We start from the raw sequence: 20,925 nt of genomic DNA, 5'->3' as shown, positions 1-20,925 counted from the left end.
ACTTCAAAAAAAAAAGAGCCATCGAGATGAGTATGAGCCATACAGTGTTCCATGGAATCTTTTCAGTCACGTATTTCTTAACATTGTATCTGTGAACTAATCCATGAACAAACAAAAACAATCAAGCAAAAGGCAGCATTTCTGGCCTAAACAATATGAGGTCAAGGGTGCAGCTGTTTTTAAATTATATTAGGGATAGGAGCCCAGTTAGGAATCTGCCTTCCTCTCAGACCTTAATTTAATGTCTCTTGATGAAACAGGAACACTAACGTAGGCATGGCATTGTGATAATGTGTAAGGAACACGGCCTAAGAGAAGGCAGAACTCCACAGTCTTTGTGTCTTGTTTAAAAACTTTTTTTTTTTTTTTTAATTCACGTATCTAGAGCCTGAAAAAGCTTAGGATAGGCTTGTTTCCCCTGTGAAAGTAAACTGTCCCACAGTCTCTCCTTCTTTGGTTACTATGTTTTCTATGCTTCTGTGATTTGAACATTTCTAGATACTAGACAAGAAAGATGATGGCTTGCAGGAAGGGAAAAAGGAAAAGTCCTAATTTAGGAAGTTGCAGATTCCTAAATGAACTGTTTTTCTTCCTCATCTCAGTTCTACAAGCTACACTCCTCTGTGCTATCAGGTACCAGGTGCACACTTGGATTACTGTATTTATCCCACTGTGCTGTGATTTCTTTGTGTATTTATCTCTCCTCCCTTCTAAATCTATAAGCTTGCTGAGAACAGTGGCTATATTTTACTTATCTTTATATCCCTGGCACCCAGCACAGTACCTGGAAAATTGCCTAACACCTCCTTGTTTGATTTTTCTGAGGTATGCCATAGATAATATCTTCCTTTTGTTCCAACCCATAAGATGTAGATACAAAGAAATGCACTTTTGGCCTCTTGCAAGGAAAGTTTTAAAATCTGCGTAATATCATCAACTGTAACAATTTCTTACACATTTAAATCATTCTGAACAGTTTCAATTTGCATGTCCTTATATCAACAATTACCATGCTGATGATTCCTTCATTGATCATTCTTGGTCTTAAATTTCTTGGCAGAGAAAAGGCTCTGGAAAATGGGCGGTACATACTTTAGTAGCTAATGATGGTTATTTAATAGTATCATGCAGTGTGAAAGCCATTATATGTGGAAGATCGTTTCTTTTAATTGCAGTCCTGAGTCTCAGTTGATTTGGTGGAATAGTAATTACCAGGAGCTCCAACTCTGCTTCTGTCAAAATCATTACTAATGTGGTTTTTCCAACTGGAGCCTATGGTGGTCCTCAGATGAGCTCCTCTAATCTGGGCCAGTGGGAAAGTGCTGGTTGGGGCCAGGGATTAAAAGGAACACTTTCCGGAATATACTCTGCCTTGGCATCATCACAGTCATGTTTACAAACACCTGTCTGGGCAGATGGAACCAAGCTGGCGATAAGGGGCAAGCGCCACTCAGCAATATGGCCCACAGAAGAGGTATGTGTCACTTAAAGACCATCTGCCACCAAGCAGTTAACATGATGACGCTGATAAGAGAGTTAGCCAGAGTGCAACAGTGGGGATGGGGCTAAGGAACAATCCTGGACCTCATTTCCCAGGGATGCCCCCTTGCTTCACAGCAGCTGCGGTAGCCTGTGGTTCAGTTCATCACCAATCTCAGCAACTCACCCTGGCCTGCTGATTTTCCTATTGCCTCTTCTGTGAAACAGCATGACAGAGTCATTTTTGTGCTTTCAAAAAAGACACACACAGTGCCACAACTCACGTTTTCTCCTATGGATTCTCTACTACTAAGTACTATTTCCAAGGATGAGAATTCAGCACAGACAGGAAAATCTTCATTATTATCAGTGGAAAAATAAAAATAGAGCAAAGAACAAAAGCAGGCGTGTTACTCATATTATTTTGAACAGCCCTTACCAGTAAGACATTTTTCCGTAATGGCATCTCTGTCAGTCAAGGATTTCCAGATTAATTTAGTTTCAAACAACTTTATCAAAAATTTTTGGACCTTATTCTTTTTAGCAGACACTACACAAGTGCTCTCAAAGTCACAAAACCATATTTTTGTTTCTCTTAATTGATGTTTGATTTTTAAGCAGAGCATTTAAACAGTTAGAGCAAATCACCCATTCCCTGAGAAAGGGTTGTTTCTTTGGAGTGGGCTGCATCTGTCAATCAGTTTCACCAGCTAAGGAACAGCCCAAAGCCAGCAAAGAGCTGCCTGTGGGAAGCAAAGACAGTTTTGGAGATGAAAGTTATGGAGCTATCTTTTTTTTTTCTTTAAGATCTTAAAAGTTTTGTTCTTAATTAAAAACAAAAAGGTATATAATTAGAGAGTGATATAAATCTATGTAGTCATCACAACATATAAATCTATGTAGTCATCACAACATGCCGTCGTGATTCTGCCCCTTTGTTCCCATTTTAAGTATGTTGAGGCAGGAGACTAGGACCAAAACACTGCTTTATTTAGATGACATGAAGCAACTAAATGACTGCTCTTTTCTTCTTTTGCAGGAGTAAGGTGGAACTGTCAGTAATGGGTTTGTGTTGAATACATCTCTGTCTTCTGCCTGAGGTAGGAGGAATAGGGTGCTGTGTCTGTGAGCGGTGGGCTCAGAAGGTAGGCTCGGAACCACTGGGAATGGTTCAGAAAGAGAAGGCCTGCATGGCCCGCTCACTCCCCCTTCCTGAGGGCGGGCTGCCTCCCCAGCGTCAGGCTCTGCTCCTGCCCTGCTTTCTCCAGGCAACACGGGGTGGTACTACACATTGTCCTTGAGGAGGCAGCCTGTGTGAGAGCCTGACTCTTCCTTTCTTGTCGGAAGAGGGAGGCAAGAAGATAGCAAGTCCAGGAAGGGCCACCTGGCCTCAAATAAGAAGTTACCATTCCTTGCTGACGGCCTGGATGAACTGAAATTTCACTGCTTATGCAATTAGCCCAAACACTGATTTCTAATACTGCATCCTATGATTAAAAAAAAACAAATTCAGAGAAGGGCGCCTGGGTGGCTCAGTCGATTAAGGTCTGCCTTCAGCTGAGGTCATGATCCCAGGCTCCCTGTTTAGTGCGGAGTCTGCTTCTGCTTCTGCCTCTGCCCCTCCCCTCTGCTCATGCTTTCTCTCTGGCATGCATGCTCTCTCTCAAATAAATAAAATCTTTAAAAAAACATTCAGAGAGGTGAAATTCAGACCATAGTAGAACAAACTTAATTCCATCGTTGTATTGTATATGGTCACTTTTTTTGGCCTCCATTTCTTGGTGAGAAGGAACTGAAAATTCCTATCACAATTCCACTATGTATGAATAATGCTGTTTTTAATCAAAGCCAAATAATTCTGTCATTAACTTAACAAATATTTATTGAGTGCCCACTGGGTGGCAGGCGCTGTTCTAGGCACTGGAAATACAGTGGCAAAGATTAAGTAGTTTCCTATAGACTTCTAGCGAGACAGGAGAGCAAGCAAGTAGACATATGGGTACTGGAATTGCACTTGGTGTCCTAAGAAGAAAAGTAGGGATTAGGGGTCACAGACTCCTGGAGAGGCTGGGTATATTAGACCTAGTTTAGACCAAAAGAGAAGGGAAGGAGATGATGCTAGTCAAATAATCTAATTGTTTGAATGCACAGTCGGAGTTTGCTATAAGTTTTCTTTCTGTCTCGATTTCCAGTGAGGCCCCCAAGTTTCCAGGCTGTTAGCTATAGTTAAATTGTGTTCACATTCCCTAAAGAGATGCTTGAGCAGCCCTGAGTGATTCGAAGGTAAAGAGCACACGGTGGGGGGAGGTTTGTTCCAGCAGCACATGTGAAGCAGTTCAGGCCCTTGGAGGAACGTGTGGGGGGTGGGGTGTTACGGAACAGTGGCTGGCTTGTATGACATCTGGGCCCAAATCCACCAGTAAACAGTAGCCTGTTACACTTTTAAGTGGGAAAAACTGGATGGGTAGATGGGGCAAAGGAGGCATTAAATATATTTTTTGTATTTAATACAATAGAATAGTAATTAAACACTAAAAATCCTGTTGCAAGTGAATTATTATTGACACAGAAAGATGGTCAAGACATTGCTAAGTATGAAAAGTCTATTTCAGGGGCGCCTGGGTGGCTCAGATGGTTAAGCGTCTGCCTTCAGCTCAGGTCATGATCCCAGGGTCCTGGGATCGAGCCCCACATCGGGCTCCTGGCTCAGCAAGGAGCCTGCTTCTCCCTCTCCCTCTGCCTCTCCCCCTGCTCATGCTTTCTCTTCTCTCTCTCTGTATCTCTGTGTCTCAAATGAATAAATAAAATCCTTAAAAAAAAAAAAAAGAAAAGTCTATTTCATTATCAACAGTGGCCAAACTATGGAGGGAGCACAAGTGTCCATTGACTGATGAATGGATAAAGAAGAGGTGGTATTAAGTATATACAATGGAGTATTACTCGGCCATCAAAAAGACTGAAATCTTGCCATTTGCAATGACATGGATGGAGCTACAGTATATTATGCTGAGCAAAATAAGTTAGTCAGAGAAAGACAAACAACATTTGATTTCACTTCTATGTGGAATTTAAGAAATAAAATAGATGGACCTAGGGCGCCTGGGTGGCTCAGTTGGTTAAGCGACTGCCTTCGGCTCAGGTCATGATCCTGGAGTCCCGGGATCGAGTCCCGCATCGGGCTCCCTGCTCAGCAGGGATTCTGCTTCTCCCTCTGACCTTCCCCCCATCTCATGTGCTTTCTCTCTCATTCTCTCTGTCTCTCAAATAAATAAAATAAAATCTTTAAAAAAAAAATAGATGGACCTATGGGAGGCAGGAAAAAAGAGCGAGGGAAACAAACCATAAGAGACTCTTAATGATAGAGAACAAATGGAGGGCTGATGGAGGGAAGTGGGTGGGGGATGGGGTAGATGGGTGATGGGTATTAAGGAGGGCACGTGTTGTGATGAGCACTGGGTGTTGTATGGAAGTGAGGAACCACTGAATTCCACTCCTGAAACCACTATTGCGCTGCATATTAACTAACTAGAATTTAAATAAAAAAAATTTTTTTAAAGTCTATTTCAAAACTATATGATGCACTAAATACACACACACACACACACACACACACACACACACACACACACACACACACCAAATGAGCATATATATCAGTAGGCGTGAAAGGATGGTTACTAAGATATAAAAGTGGTTATCATGAAGCAGTTGGGTTATGGATGTTTTCAGCTTCCTTTAATATAGAGAGATTTTCTAATTTTTCAGCCATGAGTATGTATTGCTTTTAAATAAGACAAAAGTAATAAAAGCTGTGTTTTAATTTAAAAAAAGAAAAGACTCCAGGCCATAAGCGTCTGCTCTATTTAAGGGCGCATTCACTGATTTATTTCTTCCTTAATTATTTTATTTTCAGAAAAACACTAATAAATTCATTCCAGAAATTAACATCTTATGATGCAAATTAAGTAGCAAATGAAATGTACCCAGCAGAACGTAGTAGAAGGAACTGAAACGGGAGCTGGGTAGTCCACTATCTTCCAGGCAAGCTCTATAGCCCCATGGCCAAGTAGTCTCTTGAGTGCTCTGGAATCGGCTATGCCCACCTCTTGGAATTGGTATGGTCATGTGAATCACAAGACAACGCTTGTGGAAGCATGGTATCCTTGTCTATAGCCAAACTTGTCAATTTCAATCACATATTTTCCGTGTATTTAAATTTGAGCATGTTGTTTGACCTGTTTGTGCCTCAGATTCCTCTTTTGTAAAGTGAAGATCATAGTGTGTCTACCTAACAGGGTTGTAAGGATAGAATAGAATATGTTCAAGGTGTTTAGAACAGTGTCTGGCATGTAGTAAGGACTATGCAAGTATTTAGCTTTTATAAAATAATTTCCAAAGTATGGATTACAATGTAACATTATTTTTTCATCAGTCAGAAGAACATAAGAACTTCATTTTTGCCTCTTGCTCAAGAACAACTTAATCCAGTAAGTCTAGCAGTCATTTATTCAGGGTACAGAGCAGTTACCCTGAGCTTGTTACTTACCCTTTCGTTTTCCTCCTGCCTGTCCGGGCTTGTAATTCAGCTAAAATAATTCTAAAATACTAATAATCACTTCTATCAACATCATACCAAGGTGAATCCAGTCTAACCACATCATAAGGGTTCAAACAAACCACTGTATTCACTGATTGAAATAATCTAATTGTTTGAATGCACAGTCGGAGTTTGCTGTAAGTTTTCTTTCTGTCTCGATTTCCAGTGAGGCCCCCAAATTTCCAGGCTGTTAGCCATAGTTAAAATTGTGTTCACATTCCCTAAAGAGAGGTGCACTCCTCTCAAGCCATCCTCCACCTCCAGTCTCTATGGAAGAGTAGAAAGAAAGAATGAGAGAGATTATTTCCTTAGAGTTTTCAGAGTGCTGTGCATTTTGCCTCCCACTGAAGATGGAAAGTGGTTTCTTACCCAGTCATTGAAGCATGGAAGCTTCTACAAAATCACTTGGAGAGCTTTTCAGGTGTCCACTGGGGTTGGTAAGACTCAGAGACTGGTGCCTGGATTCTTACTGGGAAAATTGAAGAGTGAGCAAGAGACCCACTGGTACTCCCTCGGATGATAGAGTGAAGAGAAAAGACTACCAGTGGAAAAAGCCGATTCCCACGGAAAGTGGGGCAGAGAGTGTTTCCCATGCACTGGAACGAACAGCACGGCAGGCAGTCAGGTGGGGACACCTTGTTGGACCCACTCTGCCCAACTGAGTGAGATGCTCTGACCAGAAGGAGGAGCTGAGAAGGGAAGATGGTCAGCGGGCAGGGGGCTGGTGGGCAGGCCAGCACAGGGCACAGTGGGAGGGCTCTAGCAAGGGGTGGGAATGGTGCTGAAGAACCCAGTGAACTCCTCCACAAGGAAAGAGCCACTCCCAGAGGACACCAATGCATGATTATAATTGCACCAATTAAGGGAGAGCTTTCCTGCCCGTTAAAGCTGTCGGCCTCAACTGCAGGAGCCAAAGGCAGAGAGAGGAGTGAGGGAGAGGTGGAAAAATAATAAATAAAAAAGAATCCCACGACTCCTCTCTTTCCTACTGTAGGATCTGAGCATGGATCAGGCTGAAGTTAGTAGAGGGACAAGGAACTTTAAATTGAATGAGAAATTAAAGTTTCAATTTAGAAAGAATTGCTTTTTATAACGTCTGAAAATAAGACTTGATATTTATTTGAAATTGAACAAAAAAGCTATGGGATTGTGTGTACCAAAGACTTTCCAATTAGCTTTGGCATATTTAACCCTTCCAACTGTACTATGAGGACGTTTCTACTTACTACCCTCATTTTGCTGATGAAGAAACCAAAGCACAGAGAGGTTAAGTAACTAGCTCAAGTCACACAGCTAAAAAATCAGAGATCTGATTTGACTAGCAATCTGGCTGAGGACCTATGCTGTTAACCACCATGCTGCCCTGCTGTGGTCTTCTTTCTCACTGAACTACTCAAAGGTTTATCTCTCTCTTTTTTTGATGTTTCAATAGTTTTTCTGGTTTTATTGAGAAAAAAATTGACACACATCACTGTATATGTTTCGGGCATACAGCATAAGGTTTCATTTAGATGTATTGTGAAATGATTGCCATAGTCGGTTTAGCAAACATCCTTATTCTCATATAGATATAATAAAAAGAAGAGAAAGAAGGAAAGAAAAAAAAATTTTCTTGTGATGAGAACTCTTAGGATGTACTCTCTTAACAACGTTCCTGTATATTCTACAGCAGTGTTAGCTACAGCCAGCATGTTGTACATTACATCCCTAGAACTTACTTTTCTTAAAACCAGATGTTTATACCTTATGACCACCTTCCTCCAATTCCCCCTCCCCTGACCCTCCACATCTAGTAACCACGAAGTCTGATCTCTTTTTCTGAGTTTAGTCGTTCTTTTTTTTTAAATCCCACATATGTGAGATCATACAACTTTTGTCTTCCTCTGACATTTTTCATTCCACAAAATGCCTCCAAGTCCATCCATGTAGCAAACGGTAGAATTTCCTCCTTTTTTATGACTGAATAATATTCCATTGTATGTACACTGCATCTTCCTTATCCATTCATCCATTCATGGACACTTAGATTGTTTCTATGTCTCAGCTACTGTAAATAATGATGTTATAAACATGGGAGTGCAGATAACTCTTTAATTTAGTGTTTTCATTTCCTTTGGATATTCCCAGAAGTAGAATTCCTGGACCAGACTGTAGTTTTATTTTTAATTTTTTTTTGAGGATCCTTCATACTGTTTTCCATAGTGATTATTTATACAAATTTGTATTTGTATACAAATTTGTCCCTTTCTCCATATCCACACCAGCATTTGTTATCTCTTGCCTCTGATGATGGCCTTTTTAACAGGTATAAGGTGATACCTCATTATGGTGTTCATTTACATTTTCCCAATGACTAGTGATGTTGTGCATCTTTTCATGTACCTTTTTTTATATCTTCTTTGAAGAAATGACTTTTGTGTATCTTCTTTGAAGAAATGTCTATTGAGGTATTTGCCCATTTTTAAATTGGATTATTGTTATTATTATTACTTTGCTATAGAGTGGTATGAGCTCTATATTTTGGATATCAACCCCCTATCCAATATATGGTTTTTTTATTCTATAGATTGTTTTTTAACTTTGTGGATGGTTTCTTTTGCTGTGCAGAAGCTTTTTAGTTTGATGTAGTCCTACATACTTATTTTTTATTTTGTTGCTTGTGCTTGAGGTGTCATATCCAAAAATCTATTGCCAAGACTCATGTGGAGGAGGTTTATGCCTATGTTTTTTTCTAGGAGTTTCATGGTTTCTGGTCTTACATTTAAGTCTTCGGATCCATTTTGAGTTAATTTTTGTGAGCTGTGTAAGAGAGAGGTCCTGTTTCATTCTTTTACATGCGAATAACCAATTATCTCATTGCTTCCACCAATGTCTTGTAGTTTTCAAACTAGAGATCTTTCATCTCCATGGTTAAGCTTTTGCCTAAGAATTTTATTGTTTTTTGATGCTATTGGAAATGGAATCAATTTCTTTATTTCTTCTTCAGAAAATTTGTTCTTACTGTATAGAAACACTATTCATTTTTCTTTGTCAGTTTTGTGCCCTGCAACTTCACTGAATTCACTGATTATATCGAACAGTTTTTTGGTTGTCTTTAGGATTTTCTATACATGAAATTATGTCATCTGCAAACAGAGAGAGTTTTATTTCTTCCTAACGGGTGATTTTGATGTCAAGAAATTACGTAAGCAGCAAATCTGTCATTTTAGTGACCTAAGTTTTCCTCAATAAATCCAACAATTACTTAAATTTTCTTCTTTACTTACGTTGCCTATCATTTAAATGAAACAATTTTGCCCTCAATTAGAAATTTAGAATAATGTATTCTGAAAAAAAAATACCCTTAATAAAATATATGGCAAGTAATTTAAGACTGGTGAGCCATTATTATATCTGTGCCAAAGAAAATTCATTTTTTATTAACTGTTAACCACCATTTCTCAGTTCTAAATATGTGCTTGTCAGCACTATAGGGAGCCTAGCACTTTCTTTCAGGGAGTATTTCTGTGTAGTTGTTTTTCTGCTTTATTCCTGTGCGCTCGTCACGCCTCACTTTCACCCCGCCTCGGGCAATTGCATACCAAACAGGTGGGTTAGCAGAGTCACTAGACGGGGAAGGACTAAGAGTTGCTTTAAAATTTGAACCAACTCCACAAAATTACAGCCAAATTGTATTCCCAGAAAGGGGAGAGGTGTTGCTGCTGAAACAAAATCAATTACAAAAAATAAATTTTCCTTCCCTAGAGCAAGTACGTACGCATTTCAAGTGGTCTAGGGACTTTGCACTTGGACCTTCGCTGATTTGACTGACAGCTATAATAAAGATGAAGACTATAGAGATGCCAGATTCACTCAGATGCGGGCAACTTCTTTCCTAATGGAAACGTTATGTCTCTCTTCACTAAACAATTAAGTGGGAAATTAACATTTTTCGTCTATAATAATTCCTTAACTCACTGGAGGATAATCACATAACAGAAAATACTGTAAAACTCAGTATTCACACTTGTGCTTGAGACTAGAGTAAATCAAAACAATTCTACGTTAATAGAGGACTTTGTTTTTGATGGTAACAGTTTAAGTAATTGCAATGTTTTCCCCTCTAAATTTAGAGGTTAACAGTTCTGATTTTCATATCTGCAAAATGTTAGCATCTATTCATTTTCTTGGAAAATTCTACCCGATTTGTGAAAACACATGCTCTTCAAATCCACCAGGGGGAGATTTTAACATTGAGAACTTCAACAGAGAGAGTTTTAGATATGATATAGTCGCATTTCAGTTGACAGCTGAAACAACTTAAATTTTGAACTAGGCCTTGATGATAAGGTTTACATCTTGATAAAGCTACCCAAGATATTCCAGCTATATTAAAACCAGGACCAGGTGGCTAGGGAGGACTGATGAAATATTGCTCGGTCTTCTCAGAGAATACACATGGTGACTGAGTGTGTCTGGGGGAGCACAGTTGGATGTGGATGGGGTGAGACCTCATGTCTCTAGAGGGAGAATCAGACGACTGAATAATCCCAGACCATTGCCACTATGCACATTGTCTGTAATTCCTGGTTTCCATTGATGAATAATATCTTGATTTGGTTCCTACGGCAGGCTTTGAGACTTAGAGTAACACTGCAGTGCTCTGTAAGAATGAAGAAAGAAGAAATGAAAATGTATATTACGGATTTTTTTTTTTTTTTGGAGACAACTTGTTTTATTTGGGAAGACATGATACCACTGCAGGAATCTTTGGATAACTAACACCACTGTGGTCCATCAAATCACATGTTTCTATAAAGCAGTAAGAACCTGATGCCATCAAAATTTCCATGAAATTTTTAAAAGAGATGATCTCTAGAAAGGCTTCTGTAGTAGGGTTTGAGATGCAACGGCTTCCCCAAAGTTGGATTAACCCCTACTAATATATGGAAGTATTCCTAATGCTCCATTTGACACCAGCCATTTTGTTCATTTTATCCCCCTAGAACTAAAAAAGGAGAAAAAGACGACTGGTGCTGGTTCTAGCCCAGCCACTGCCTTTCTGTCATTTTTAGACGTGATTTTCTGCATACAATTGACTCAGTCATTTCTGCCGATAAATGAACTTTCTCATACTTTTGAGTGAGTATACATATACAGCATAATAATAAACAAACTAAGCATATCCTTTCAGATATTGTGTATTTTTTTTTAGATCTGAACTCATGTTTTATTATCCCTTTAGTTCCCTAGCTCAGTAGGCCACAAACTCGTTTGTTTTCCCCTCAGTGTGGTGTGTGGCTGGCTCTGTGATTTTTATTCTGTAAGGCCTAAGCCCCCTGAGAGAATATGGTTTGAGAAGAAATATTTCTCCAGAATAAAAAGAGCTCCCGGGAGACATGATGGGCTTAGGGCAAGGAAGAGGTTTGTGGGTTCCAAGGATAGAGGGTACCTGGGCTTTGTTCCTGGCAGGAACATGGCAGGACCTTGAAGTTAGTGGCCACATACAGTAGAAGGGAGGCTTGAGGTTCGACCCAGTGCACCCCGTCTCACCTAAGAGTTCTGTACCTGAAAGAAGACATGGAAGCAGCAGAGTCATGGACCATGGAAGCTGGCCCATGAATAATGGAGCTATAACCAATGTAGACCAATGACCAATGTCCAAAAGAGTCTCCAAGAGACTTCAACACTGGGTGGGAAGTACCCCTGGAATTTGGCACAGTCCTGGGTGAGAGGAAGCACCCAGGATGGGAGGGAGAGTTTCTCACCATCTTTGAAAAACCCATGCCCTAAACACGAGCATCAGCTCTTCCAAAGAGCTCATTTCCTCGTCCTACCACACATGTTTTTCAGGCTTCAGAACCCCCAAAGATCAACCCTTCATGACTTCACAGTTTTCCCTATTCTGACTAGACCCAGATTCATCCCTTTAGATACTTGCTTGCTAGTACTATTAACTTTCTTGCTATCCCGTTCCCCTTCAGCAGTTGCCCAGCAAAATCCCAACTCCCAACCAAGCCTATCCATGTTCTCCATCTCTCAACCCAAGCTATTGAGTGGCAACTAGAGAAATTCTACACAGCGTGGGATTGTTCCTACTAAAAGTGGCTTTTTGTCTCAACTTGGGCTCATGACATCGCCTGACAGGTAATTGGTCTGTCCCTATATAGTCCCCTTTCCTATTCCCTACAACTGCTACTTCAAGTCAGTGCCACTCTTTTGAAGTACCTTTCTTCATTCTGTCTTTCTTTAACTGTCACGCTGGACTTCTGATCTCATTTCACATAAAAAATAGAGTTCATCCATGAGGCAGAAATTCCCTTACTTTGCTTTACTCTACTTCCAAAACCTATTAACATCCAAGCTAATCTTTCCCTCTTTCCCTCACATCTTGGTGGAAAACATATTCTTTTTTAAGGCAAATTGCCCACTTTGCTCTGGGTTTCTTGTGTTCCAGCTCTCTCAGGGAACTTCCTTCACAAGTCATCCCCTTTCCCTCTGCTACAGTTGACTTTTGCTTCTCCTTACCCTTCCTCCTTAGCATCAGCAAATATCTCATCAGCTAACATTTATTAATCTGGTATATTTGGCCTGGTGCCAAGGACCTGATCTTATTTAATTTTGATCATTCTTGTTTAATTAAGTTAGATATTACTTAAGGACACTAACCCATTTAACATATAAAGAAACTGAGGCATAGAGGGATTTTGTACCTTGCCTAGCACCTCCCAGCTAGTAAATAACAGATCCCTGTGTTCCATTAGATGCAATAGGCAAGTACACACATACAAGGCACGCATACAACACACACACACAGACATACACAAAAATGTGTGTGCTTTCTCAAAAAGTTGTACTTTTCACTTAAAAAGAACCCCACAAAACTTCATGGACCTTCTGTGCTCCTTTATTTTCCACTGTATCTCCTTCTTTCTGCTCAGGGCCAACTCTCTAGAAAAAAAGCAACACTTGTTATCTCACTTCCTGTCATCAAACTGTTCTTGTTAAGGTCATCACTGTTCTCTTTTTTCTAAATGCAGCGAAAACATTTCTGACCTTCTCTTACAGACTTTCCAGTTACACATGATAATGTTGCTGTTCTTTCCTCAATGATTCTTCTACCTTTGTTTCCTTGACATTCTCTTCTCTAAATTTTCTCTTACCTCTCTCCCCACCACTTAAGTTGATGTTTCCCAAGATTCTACCCTCAACTATCTTACTTTGTCCACTCTTCAAGGGCAATCTCATGCCACAACTCTACCTCCAGTTTGATGACTCTCACGTATGTATTCCCACTCTAGGCCTGTCCAGATTACCGGCTACCTACCAGACTACCTTCACTTAGACGGTCTACATGCATATCCAACTCAAAATTGCATCTCCACCTTCTCCTCAAATCTGCTTAATTCCTTATAAATTTATTCAACTACAATGTACTGATGAATTATATGCCGGAAATTGCTCTTGGGTCATGGCAGTGAGAAAAAAAAAAAAAGAAAGAAAGAAAGAAAGAAAGAAAGAAAGAAAGAAAGAAAGAAAAGAAAGAAGGAAAAAAATCTGCTTTATGCAATCTACATTCTGGTGAGAAATGTGGTGTTTCTGTCTCTATCAGCCGAGATTTAACCAGGGCAATAGAACGTCTGTAAGTATTATGGAGTAAGGAGTTTATTGTAGCAAGAATACCTTACGCAATGGTGGGAGAAGCTGGGAACATAAGAGTCTGAGAGAGAGAGAGAGTTGGAGGCAGTTAGAAAAGTTAGTAAGCAGGCCTCCTGAAGAGAGGTCCATGGAGTTGCCAGAGTGGACTCTGTTGGATCTCTGTAAGAATTGGTGGACCAGTGTAGGCACTGCTGTTGCCTCCTCTCGCCTTGCATTTAACCTCTAGGACCTTCAGAGAGCAATGACTGCTTCTTTATTTCTGCCCACTTTACCGGAAGAACATAGAGCCACAGTCCCAGCTCAGTTAAAGTCACACAGTCCCAAACTACCATACTCTCACAAAGAGCATGTAGCTTTTCATTTTAAATCTACTCTGGAAATTTCTATCTTTTAATAACTGAGAAAGGAGAGGAGATGAAATACCCAGGATACACATCCCAAAGGAGGATGTGTTTTTCATATAAACATGGAGGAATAACAGAATAATGGTTAAGAGTGGCAATGGGAGCCCTGAAAAAAATGAGACGCTCTTGAGAAAGAAATGTGGGGTCCCCAGGGTGGAGCCCAGTTTCAGTTATGGAAAGAATAGTGGGTTGAGCAATGTTCCCCCCCAAAAAAGTTGATGTTCACCCAGAACTTCACAATATGACCTTATTTAGAAATAAAGTCTTTGCAGCGTAATTTGTTGAGGAAATCATCCCAGATTTAGGGTGGGTCCTAAATCCAATGACTTGGGGTCCTTATTAGGAGGGGTGAGGACAAAGAAAGATACACAGGCCAGAAGGCCATGCGAAGACAGAGGCAGAGGATGGGATGATGTTGCCACAAACCAGAGAACACCCAGAGCCACCAGAAGTTGGAAGAGACAAGGAAAGAGTCTGAGAGAACCGTGAGAGAATACATTTCTGCCTTTTTAAGCCACTGAGTCATAGTGACTTGTTATGGCAGCCCTAAGAGACTAATAAAATAAGTATATTCTGCAAATATATTGCACCTCTGTGAAGAAGGTGAGATTCTTAGAAGCCTTCCTTTGATTTTTTTTAATATTTTATGTAAAATATCTGCCTGTATTATTTTTTAATAAATCCATTTTCTCCTTAGAGAGGATCCTGTTGTCAGTATTCCATACTCTGGTGATGCTGAAGAAGAGCCAAGTGAACAGGAGACATCAAAAAGCGATTGTCTGCAAGAGGCTGTTTAATTCTTTAAATCCCTGCCATGCTAATTAAATAATGTTAGACTATGAACTTAAAACCTACCTACTCTATCTTACTTATGCTGACATTTTCTTCCACTGTACCAAAATAACTACATTTTAAATTTGCTGATTGCATATGCTCTGTGTAGATTAGGCAAGAAATGCCACAGAGGAAAGACAAGCAGAAAAGGCCAAGCAAACTCAGCGTGTCACCTCTGGAAGAGCAATAGTCCCCACCCTCATTTATTTCCTGCATTGTGCCAGATGACAGGGAGCCAGGCAAGGCGCGGGAGTACAGAACCTCAGAAGGAGAAGATGTTTTAAAAACCCTCCAGCCCAATCACCAAATGATTATTTGATCCTCTTTGCAATGTCCCTGGAAAGTCATGTCTAAACTCTCTGGTGACAGAGGACTCGTTACCTCCTGAAGCAGCCATTGCATTATAGGACACTCTAATTGAGACAAAATGTCTTCAGATGATTGAAAATCTGGTGTTTTTGATAATTTCCAAATTTTGCAGTCCGGGGCTACTAAGAACCACATTCATCTTCCTAAATGACATCACCTCTCACACTTGAACCCAGCTCTCATTTCCATTCCACGTCTTCTTCTCAGGCTTCAGACTCCATTTTCCTTGACTGACATGATTTCATTCCCTTTCTCCCTTCTTTTCCTCTGGTTGTGTTCTAATTGGTGGGACTAGGTGTTCCCTTGAAGCTGAAGGACACACCCTTATCCTTCCTCAATTTCCAGTAGTGACACTATGTAGGATTTTGGCTTTCCCAACACCAGCAGTTTCCGTCAGAACTTCCTCGTTTGTGTTCCAGTAGCTCCAGTCTAGTATGAATCACATTGTGATACAATGTATATTTATGTTTCTGCCCTGCTGCCCAATTAGACTGTGACCTTACTGAAGGCAGAGATGACGCCTTTTATCTTTGAATCCCAAGTAAAACACACATTCTTGGGCACATAGCAGGATTTAATAACGATTTGAAATATAACCAACAGAATGAATAGATCATAAAGATTTTTCCCAGGATTGGTCTTTGGCCACTGATATATCTTATGGAATGACTAAAATGTCAGAAAGAATGCTGGGGTATATAAAATCAAAACTTTGGCATGCCACGTGATCAAATTACCTCAAAGAATTCAATAAAGATCATATTACAGGAAATGGTCTTAAGTCTATGGAAAGGTCAACTCAGGGTGGGAAGATCCTGGATTGAACAGGGGTCTGGATTGGTGCAGATGGGAGTCTGAATTTTGTTCAGGATGGTGCTTCTCTAATAAAAGTCACACATTCATGAGACAGGTAAAGTAATTAGTTACAAGGCCAGATGGCAATTATGAGGGGAAGATGATCTGGAACATGGGGGAGGTAGATGATCACATATTGAAGGGTAGTGGGTAATAGGAAGTGATACCATGAAATTCAAAAGATTTCCTTGAAGCAACTAAGAGAAAGTTCCAGAATAGCAATGAGGAGACTAGCAAGCACCCATATCAATTCTAAGTCCAGAGGCTAGAGGAAAGTGGGAGAGAAACAACCATTATTTGAGAGGGCTCCCAGGGAAGAAATGTTCTTAGGAGAAAGCCAGGTTTAAGTCAGAGCCAGGTGAAGATCCTAGAAGACACTGAAATATAGAGAATGCAGTATTAGAGGGATCACAGGCCACAAGACCACCCTTACTTCTGAAATCAATTGCAAGTTTTGATAATTGACTTGAAAGGCTCATAGAACTTACTGAAAGCTGTTATAATCACAGTTACGGTTTATTACAGGGACAGAATACAGATTAAAATTAACCTGTGAGAAGAAGTATCTAGAATAAAGTCCGGGGAAGTACCAAACTCAGAGCTTCAAGTTGTCCTCTCCACACTGAGTCATGGACAGCTTTACTTTTCCAGCACTGATGTCTGATTATAAGCATGGAATATTGCCAGCCAGGGAAGCTCATCCAAGTCTGGCATCCAGAGTTTTATTGGGGCTCCATCACTTAAGTGTAGTTGACTAACCAGTGGCTAATCTCCAACTCCAGCCCCTCAGGAAATCGGGCCAACATTGTGTGACCCAAAGCCCCCACCCTAAATTGTATTGTTATTTATCTCACATGCCCAAAGCCAGCAGGCAAAGACATGACATTGTGCGGTTTTAGAGATAACCTCCAGAAGCCAAAGGCAAAAGCCAAATCTCTTTTTGGGCAAGGTTAAATTCTTTCCTACACGGGGGCTTATATTAATGAGCATTGTACTGTAAGTATTTGCTCATGTACTTCTTCTAAAATGGAGGTATTATCCTTGAGGTCAGAGTCCAGACAATATGAAATACCCTCGTGTTGGATAAACAAAAGAGTAAATGAATCCTTCTGTTTTGGGTGTGGTTCTGCACAATATAGTAGCCTCAAATGCCTTGGTCTAAGAAACGTTTTTATTTGTTCTTTTTGTGGAATATGAGTCTTTCAACTTCTCTTGAACAAAAAGTTATTTTATCAGTGGGAAACTCTCTGGAAGAATACTGCTCTAAAGCATTCTAGCTCTATGCCTTGGGTGACAACACATTCTAGGATTTATTGGATGTCAGAAGGAGAGAGTTCTCTAAAGTGAGAGCTTGTTGCCTAAACCAATGCATATTCTACTAGGGGCGAAAATGAATGAATTTATAAAACATTTCATGGCTTGACAGGCATCTGATTTACCTCAGTACAAAGGAAGATTAAAACTGCTCTCAAAGGCAGTTGTCAGCTTATTTGTTTGACTAACAGAATTATTCTAACCACTCATCTCTCTCATTACCACTGGAAAAATGAAAGAATGACTGGAAATAAAAACATAAAAGAATGTGAATAAAAGGCCAGAATTAAATGCATATATTAGAACTTCTTTTGATGTTGTAAGTTCCCAGGCTTGAATTCTGTCAACAAGCACAGCACTTCAAAAGGGGGAAACTTGCTGCTATTACAAAGAGGTAAAGAATATAAAACACCATTATGCAATCAAAGTATACGATATTTCAAGGTGTTAGGAAAACCACTATAGAAACAGAAAAGATTATCATTCCCCTAATTCTTCTAAGTCTAACAATAGTATTAAATCCATAGTTACCTAGAACATGTATGTCTCTTACAATGGAAGTATGACCCTTGAGGATAAAGAGACATTCAGCCTGTTATTCAAATTCCATCTAGAGTCATGTGTTTGGTCTTCCCTCAGACCATGATGCAAGGAATAAAGAAATCAGTTGTCAATAATGCTTTTTTATTTTCTCATTCTAAGTTGTTTTGGACATAGTTTTCACTCTCAGGAAGCAAACAGAAGGGCAGTGAGCAGACATAACTAAGTAAACTACAACGATTTTTGTATGAAAGAAAGCCATCCACGATTTGAGACCAAGAACCCACATCAGCTATTTCAGGAAAAAGCACTACCACAATGGTACCTGGTTCAACCTGATCACTTCATTGAGTCCCCCTGATTTCACCTGCCAGGCTGTATCTTCAAGACATTCTTGAGGCAGATTTGTTAAGTCTAAGATGTAACTCTTAATGAAGCCTTTTGTACTACTGATTTTTAGTTATTTCATTAGAGATTATGCATTAATAAAATGATATAATGTTCTTAGAGCTAGTACTGTCCCACTTCATGTAATATGTGAGAATCCTACCAGAGTACAATTCTATTTACTCCACAGTTTTTTGTACAATTGTTACCATATATTTTATTTCTTCATATGTTATAAACCTGACCAAGTCAATGTTTTTATTTTAATATTAAGCAGTTAGCAATCTTTTAAAGGAATTAAGAGGGAGACTCACTATTTATATTCATCCACTTATTTACCCTTTTAGTGCTCTGCATTTCTTCATACTGATTCATGATTCTATATGGTATCATTTCCCACTAGTCTTAGCATTTCTTGTAGTGCAGGTGTGTTGAGATGAATTTTTGTTGTTTTCACTTGTCTGAAAATGTCTTTATTTTACTCTCACTGTGAAGGACAAGAATGCTGGTTAATGGGTTTTTTTTTTCTTTCTTCCTTTCAGCTTTTTAAAAATATCATTCTACTTTCTTCTGGCCTGCATTTTTCTGATGAGAGCTCAGCCATCATTTATATCTTTGTTTTCCTGTATGTATATTTTTTCTATGAGTACTTTTAAAATTTTTTAATACTTTATCAGCAATTTGATTATGATGTGCCTGGGTGTGGTAAGCTTTATGTTTATCATTCTTGAGGTTTCCTAAGTTTTTTGGATTTGTAAGTTGATGCTATTACCAAATTTAGGAAATTTTTGGTCATAATTCATTTATATCTTCTGCTCCATTAGCTTTGTCTTTTCCTTCTGGGTCTCCAGTTATGCATTTGTTATATTGCTTACTATTATCTACAGGTCCCTAAGTCTGTGTTCATTTTCTTGCAAGTCTTTTTTCTCTATATTTTTCTTATTAGGTAATTTCTATTGATCTGTCTTCAAGTTCACTGACCTTTTCTTTATAGTCTCCAATTTGTGGTTAAACCACCAGTGAATCTTTCTTTTGAGATATACACTTATAAGTTCTAGAAATTGAATTCTTTTTTTTTAAATTTTATTATGTTATGTTAATCACCATACATTACATCATTAGTTTTTGATGTAGTGTTCCATGATTCATTGTTTGCGTATAACACCCAGTGCTCCATTCAGTATGTGCCCTCTTTAATACCCATCACCAGGCTAACCCATCCCCCCACCCCCTTCCCCTCTAGAACCCTCAGTTTGTTTCTCAGAGTCCATAGTCTCTCATGGTTTGTCTCCCCCTCCTATTCCCTCCCTCTTCATTTTTCCCTTCCTACTATCTCCTTCTTTTTTTTTTTTTAACATATAATATATTATTTGTTTCAGAGATGTGGATGGAACTAGAGAAGTTGAATTCTTTACAGTTTCCATTTCTTTGCTGATTTTTCTTATTTGTTTATTCCTCGTGCTTATTTTCTTTTGTGTCCTTTAACATTATTAAAGCTCTTTTAAAGTTCTTGTCTGACAATTCCAGTATCTGGGCCTTTTGGGATCTGTTTCCATTGACTTCATTTTTCGTGATTTCAGTTCACATTTTTTTTCCTGCTGCTTCATAAATCTAGTAATTATTTTTATTTTATAGTTAGCGGAATTTATGATGATTATTTTGTCTTTATTATATTGTCTTCTTTGGAAGAGCATTAAATTTTGTTGTCAGAGTTAAATTATTGACAAATCCTTTTACTTCTTTTAGGCTTGGTCTTATTTCTTATTAGGGCTGGTCTATTTAGTTTTTTTCTCTTTTTCCATTAGTCCTAGAGCATGTCCCTTACTCTAGAGTAGTCCTTATTCCTTGGACACAGCCTTTTGGGAATTCTAACTAAATGACTAAGGTACACAGTGAGGCTGGAATAGCATCCAAATATCTCCTGGCACTTTAAGCCTTTTTGCATCTCTGTTGTGGGACAACTGTCAGTCCCACAGCAGCTACCCTGTTAGGCCCTGTAATATCTGTCCCTACACCTGTATAGCCAAAACCTCAGCCAAGGACCTCTTGTGTGGATGTATGGGGCACCATTTCCACAGAGATCCTTCCTCTCCAGTACTCTATCCCTTGGTTTCCAGAAGCTTTTGTATTTTTAAACTTTTATATCTGCCTCCCACATTCAATGGGACCACCAGCCTCTGCATGGGCTCCACCTCCCTGAGCTGTGCTCTGGAAAATGCCCCAGGCAGGAGGCCAGACAAATATGATGCTCATCTTGTGTTATTTGCTTTTCTCAGTGATAGCAGTCCTGAGAGAACTGTGTGTAATGCCTAAAAAACAGTTGCCTCATATATTTTGTCCAGTTTTATAGTTTCTCGTGGCAGGAGGGAGAGTCTGTACCATTTATTCCATCACGGTGTGAGGCAGAATTCCGATTTTCTTTTATGCATGCAGACATGGATCAGGCAAAATTGTGAAGTTCCAAAATATTGACACTATGCCACAGATTGCTGGCAACACACTTTGTAC

This window comes from Callorhinus ursinus, unplaced genomic scaffold (assembly GCF_003265705.2).
Source record: "Callorhinus ursinus isolate GAN/ISIS: 27379988/994484 unplaced genomic scaffold, GSC_fseal_2.0 scaffold8, whole genome shotgun sequence".
Classification (NCBI taxonomy): Eukaryota; Metazoa; Chordata; class Mammalia; order Carnivora; family Otariidae; genus Callorhinus; species Callorhinus ursinus.
The sequence above is the reverse complement of the archived record's forward strand: the minus strand, read 5'-3'. Positions refer to the sequence as shown.